Below are 6,285 nucleotides of genomic sequence, written 5' to 3'. Positions count from 1 at the left end.
AGTACATAGTGTTGCCCAGGGGCAAAGATGAAGCTGTCTATAGCAAGCTCCAAATCTCACTGAAGGCAAGCATTCCATCCTTAAACTGCATGCAAATATTGTTGTATTCTATAATAATCTCAGGTTTGTTCTCACGTAAAAGTCCTATTTGTTCCCCTTTTTCAGTAAAATTGTCATTGCAGAAGCTGTCCCTGGTTTGTCTTGGGACTGCCTGCCCCTCGGAGCAGTGGCCTTGGAGCTACACTCATCCCAGTGTGAGAGGCAGTGATTTATATAGAGTGGGAAGCTAGTGAAAGAGTTGGAACTGGGAGATGCCTCATACCAAGTGGTGATTTTGAATGAGTTGTCTGTCCGAGATGTGTCGGATGGATTAGATGGAAGGAGAGCTGAGTCCCAGAAACTGGGTAAAGACTGCATTAATAAGTACAATTTAAATGTGCATTTATCAAGCATCCTTTTTTTTTTTTTGAGTTGGAGTCTCACTCTGTCACCCAGGCTGGAGTGCTGGGGCACATTCCTGGCCACACCAGCATCGATCTGGGGGTGCTGGTGATCCTTCCACCTCAGCCTTCCAAATAGCTGGAACTACAGGCATGCACTACCACGCCTGGCTAATTTTTTATTTTTATTGTAGAGACGAGGTCTCGCTAAGTTGCCCGGGCTGGTCTCGAACCCACAGACTCAGGCAATCCACTCGCCTCAGCCTCCCAAAGTGCTGGGATCACAGGCAGAGCAACCCAGCCCAGCCTTATCAAGCATTCTTTAAGTTTAGACCCTGTAGTGTCAGATCTTCCATGCCTCACCTTCCCTACCCCAGCTTGGGTGCTTCACATACTGGTGAAATATCCACTTTGTCTCAGACTCAGCCCCAACCCAGACCGCCATTTACCTAAACTGCACCTGGAAAGTGCTGCGATCAAACGTGCTGGCCTCCCTGTTTCACCAGCCCCCATCCTGTCCCACCTGGTGGTTCCCTGAGCTCCCAACCTGCTCAGGCCTGTCGTAAACCACTCAATCCCGAGTGATACAGGCTCCATTATTTTAAAACTGATTTGGAGATGCCTTCTCTGATTCCTGTGAGCTTTTAATTTCCTGGTTTGTGCCTTTTTTCCTGTCCAAGAAGCTTCATTCTTGTTATTAAACTGGAGACTGGAAGTATCCTTAAAATGTTTTAATTTCTTCCTACTCAGCATGCACTGATGGTTCTCCTCAGGCAGGGGAACAAGGCTGTACATCCCCATAACCACTGAAATCATTCCCTTTGTGGCTATTTGAGGAACATTCCATGTCTGATCACTGCTGAGCTTCTGGGCCTGAAGAAGACTGCTGGTTTTGTATCAGTTTGACTGTGGGGGTTTGAGCATGAAAAACCCAAAGAAACCTTATGTTCCTTACTATTAGTTATAAAATATGATTAGTTCCTTAAGAATTAATTAAGGACTCACCATATAATCCAAAAACTCCAGTTCCGGGTATATGCCTAAAAGAAAAGCAGGAACTCAGATACTTGTACACCAATATTCACAGCAGCATTATTCACAATAGCCAAAAGCTAGGAACAACCAAGTGTCCATCAACAGGTGAATGGGGGAAAATGTGTATACGTACAATGGACTATTGTTCTGATTTTAAAAATTAATCCTGACATATGCCACAACATGTATGAGCTTAGAAAACATTATGCTAAGCGAAATCGGCCAGACAAAAAAGGACAAATGTTGTATGATTCCTCGTATATGAAGTACAGAGAGTAGTCAAATTCATAAAGACAGAAAGTAGAACAGAGGTTACCAGGGTTTGGAGAGAGGGGAAAAGGGAGCATTATTAGTTAATGCATACATAATTTCAGTTTGGGATAATGGGAAGGTTCTGGAAATGGGTGGTAGTGACGGTTGTGCAACATAGTGAACTTAGTGCCACTGAATGATAAACTTAAAAATGGTTAAAATGGTAAATTTTATGTTATGACTATTTTAACAGTAAAAAAAAATCAGACCAGTTAAAAGTTTTCTATTTCACAATTCAGGTTTACATGCCAACTGACTCCCACAGTGAGTTGTCTTATTGGGCAATTCAATATATAATTCAGGTCAGAAATATTTTACTGATAAATAGCTGCAATTTAACATACAGGGGGGAAAAAGAGTTCAAAGGAGGAAAACAGCAATCCTGCCCTGTTCACCTTTGTTTAGATTATATGCTTAATTTACTCTGCCTAGGATCTGTCACAGTACAAGAAGGGAATGACCCTGGTGACAGAGTATTACAAAAAAAAATTTTTTTTTTTTTTAGTTGGAGTCTCACTCTGTTGCCCAGACTGGAGTGCAGTGGTCGCTCCCGGCCACCACAGCCTCGACCTGCTGGGCTCTGGCAATCCTTCTGCCTCAGCCTTCCGAGTAGCTGGAATTACGGCGCGCGCTCCCAGCTAATTTTTGATATATTGTAGAGATGAGGTCTCGCCAAGTTGCCCAGGCGGGTCTTGAACCCGCGGGCTCAGGCAATCCACTCACCTCAGCCTCCCAAAGTGCAGGATTACAGGCTGAGCCACCGAAGCCTGGCACAAAAAATTTTTTTAGAGATCGATGGACCTATGACATATGTATACAATTTTCTTTAATGGTAAGATTGACTTTTTATTTGAAAAATGCCAAATTATGCTCCTTTTTATGGGGAAATACTCTGCCACAGATTTTTATTAATATTTCCCTGTGCTCTATGGTCCTAGTGAGGAAAAAATAATCCCCATGCTAGCTCTCAGAATCCACAGCAATCCAGGACTGCCAAGGACAGACTTAACGTGACATCCAGATGACAGGTAAGCACGGGATGACCTGGAGCACACTGAGTCTCCTGTTGGTGAAAAGCAGTGGCCGTGAGTGTGCCACTGCACTCCAGCCTGGGCAACAGAATGAGACTCCGACTCAAAAAAAAAAAAAAAAAAACCTATTACATTAACTGGCAGATAGTAGACTCTCAGTAATTGTTGCTTGTTTGTTTATTTTCAGGTTAAGCATGCACGTTGTGATTGTGGCAAGTGTGAGGTAGTGGAATTTCATATTGAGAGATGGAATAGACCAAACAGGTCTTGATAGAAAACATTCAACGTAAGCAAAGATGTTTCTGTTTGTTGTTGTAGATCTTAACGTGCAAATGTAGCTCTAAGTCACAGAAATGTCCTATTTCTCTGAAGCTAAGATGCACTCACAACCATTTTCAACTTTCTGTGAAGTAGCTGGTGCACCCTTGATAAAGAAGTGTGTTTTCAACCTCTCTGTCCCTACAAGCACCAATTCTGAAAATACACATTATTACATCTTTCTGAGAGCAATTTTTCAAAGGTTAGCTTGAAAATATCTTTAAGATTATATATTCCAAGGAAAATATATATTTTTCAGTTTTTGTGAATGGAAATCTTTTTAAACAAATCTGTTAATAAAATGACAGTAAGAATTATGATGTTTTTCAATTAATTTTGTTATGTCTGCTTTCTGTCTACTTTTTAATTTTTTTGTTGTTTTTGTTTTTTGAGTCAGAGTCTCACTCTGTCACCCAGGCTGGAGTGCAGTGGCACACTCATGGCTACTGCAGCCTCCGTCAGCTGGGCTCAGGCGATCCTTCCACCTCAGCCTTCCAAGTAGCTGGAACTACAGGCATGCACCATCACACCTGGCTTCTTTTTTTAATTTATTTTTATTGTAGATTCTTTCTCTAAATGCCCCCTTTCTGCTGGAGGAAAGCAATCACAACATGTTCCTCTTTTCTTGGAAGATATCTCACATCACTTAAAGGGCATGGATTTGGCCAGGTACAATGGTTCATGCCTGTATTCCCAGCACTTTGGGAGGACAAGGAGGGAGAATTGGTTGAGTCCAGGACTTCAAGACCAGCTTGGACAACATAGTGAGACCTCATTTCTACAAAAAAAAATTTTTTTTAATTAGTCAGGCATAGTGGTGCATGCCTGTAGGCCCAGCTACTCAGAAGGCTGAGGCAGGGGGATCACTTGAGCCCAGGAGTCAGAGGCTGTGGTGAGCTGTTGACTGTGCCACTGCACTCCAGCCTGGGTGTCAGAATGAGACCCTGACTTGAGTGAATGAATGAATGAATTAAAGGAGCATAGACCCTTTTCCAGTTATTTCAGTAAAAATGAATGAAAGAAGTACAGAGAAACACATATGCTACATTTTAAAAGGATCATGTTAGAGACTTGAATAAATGCCAGAAATAAAGGAGCAGACAGGAGATGGGGAAGGAACACAAAACAGGTATGGCCCACGCAGATATGTCTTGGGGAGAAATGCCATGCAAGTGGAGTGGCAGGACAGAGGGCCTTGAATGGCAGTCCTGGACAAGGACAGAGACATCTGAAGACAGAAGAAAGAAGCCAATATGTGGGGATGCCGTTGGGAGTCGGTCCAGCTTGCTCCCTTGGCCACTGCAGTGCCACTTTCTTTTTTTCGTTTTCTTTTTTTAGAGTTGGAGTCTCACTCTGTCGCCCAGACTGGAGTGCAGTGGCCGCTCCCGGCTACCGCAGCCTCGACCTGCAGGGCTCCGGCGATCCTTCTGCCTCAGCCTTCCAAGTTGCCGGAATTACAGGCATGCGCTACCACGCCCAGCTGATTTTTTTTTTTTTTATTGTAGAGATGAGGTCTCGCTGCCCAGGTGGGTCTCGAACCCGCGGGCTCAGGCAATCCACTCACCTCAGCCTCCCAAAGGCGCGGGATTACAGGCTGAGCCACCGAGCCCGGCTCCACTTTCTTTTTATCCTCCTTTTTCCTACACTCCACTGCCTGCCTTCTCCTCTCTATCCTTTACTGCCCCAGTTGGACCAGTGGCCCTTAAAACAGTACTTTGCTAGCCAGCACTGTCTTTCAAAAGGCGGGACAAAAGATGGGGGATGAGGTTGAGCAACTGTTCAAAAAACCAGCTCTGCAAGTAGCCAAGAGTTAGCCATCAGCCACCAACCTGGAACCCAGCTTTCACCTGTTTGTCACCAGCTCCTGCCCCTTTTGTAGACTCTGGCTCCTCCTATTCAGTTATTAGTGGAAGAAACCAGAAATCTGGGTCCAGAATCAGAGGAATTGAGTTCCAGTCCTCACTGCTGAAGGGTGCAGGAAGCGACCAGAGGGGAGGCTCCCAAGGTGACGCCGGGCGCGGTGAGGACACACCAGACAACAAAGGCCCTAGGTCGCCAGCTTCTGTGTGCACAATTCCGACCGCGCGCGAAGTTCAAACCTGCAAGCCTCCAATCCTCAGCCAGCTTTGTTATGCGTCCAATAGGACTGTAACACGGTGTCGGCCCCACCTACTCCCTGCCACACTGTCTCTTTTTTTCCTCTGTTACAGTCTCTCGGTCCTGGCCGGGTGTGGAGTCATTACTGGCGCCGAAATTCTTTCAGCTGCCACCAACTAGCCGAACAACCATGCGCTTGCCCACCAGTCTCGGACCTCAGTTTGCTCATCTGGAAACGCAAAGCTCCTGGTCCCGGCCGGAGCTAGCTCTGTAATTACTATTTGTGAAGGCAAATGTGTCCAGCACGTGGCAGCAGGCTCTGTTTACATAACCTGATCGACCCACTAAAACTTTTTCTTTAAAAAAACTGCTGCCGGGCGCGGTGGCTCAAACCTGTAATTGCAGCACTTTGGGAGGTGGAGGAGAGAGGATTGCCTGAGTCCAAGGGTTCGAGACCAGCCTGGGCAACATGGCGAGCTCTCCTCTCTACAAACAATCAAAAAATTAGCTGGGCGTGGTAGCACACACCTGCGGTTCCAGCTACTTGGAAGGCTAAGGTGGAAGGGTTGCCTGAGCTCAGAAAGTTGAGGCTGCAGTGGCCGTGAGTGTGCCACTGCACTCCAGCTTGGGCAACAGAGAGACTCCAACTAAAAACAAAAACAAACAACCCCACTGTCCTTAAATGGAGAATGCAATGCCTGTCTGAATGTGTTCTATATGAGGGCCTGTCTTGTGGGTGAACGCTGAAAATGGTCATCTCTTCTCCATCGGCTCCCTTGCTAACTCACTCCAGTTATTTAATCATCAATCAGCAAATTCTTCATTCCATGCAACCTAAGAGCCTTTGAGAAGTTCCTCTTCTCCCAGCTTCAGGGGAGAATGGTCACGGTCCCCTCCAATATTTCAGAGACCACAAAATAAAATATGTTTGCAAGAACTGCCCACCAGCAGTTCTTATGTTCAGCTACACATTCAGACTCAAGAGCCTTCCAGAGATCAATGTGGTGGTTCACACTAGTCCCAGCACTTTGGGAGGCCAAGGTGGGAGGATC

Source organism: Carlito syrichta, unplaced genomic scaffold (assembly GCF_000164805.1).
Source record: "Carlito syrichta isolate Samal-C Ts95f unplaced genomic scaffold, Tarsius_syrichta-2.0.1 Scaffold315477, whole genome shotgun sequence".
In the NCBI taxonomy this organism is placed as follows: domain Eukaryota; kingdom Metazoa; phylum Chordata; class Mammalia; order Primates; family Tarsiidae; genus Carlito; species Carlito syrichta.
The sequence above is the reverse complement of the archived record's forward strand: the minus strand, read 5'-3'. Positions refer to the sequence as shown.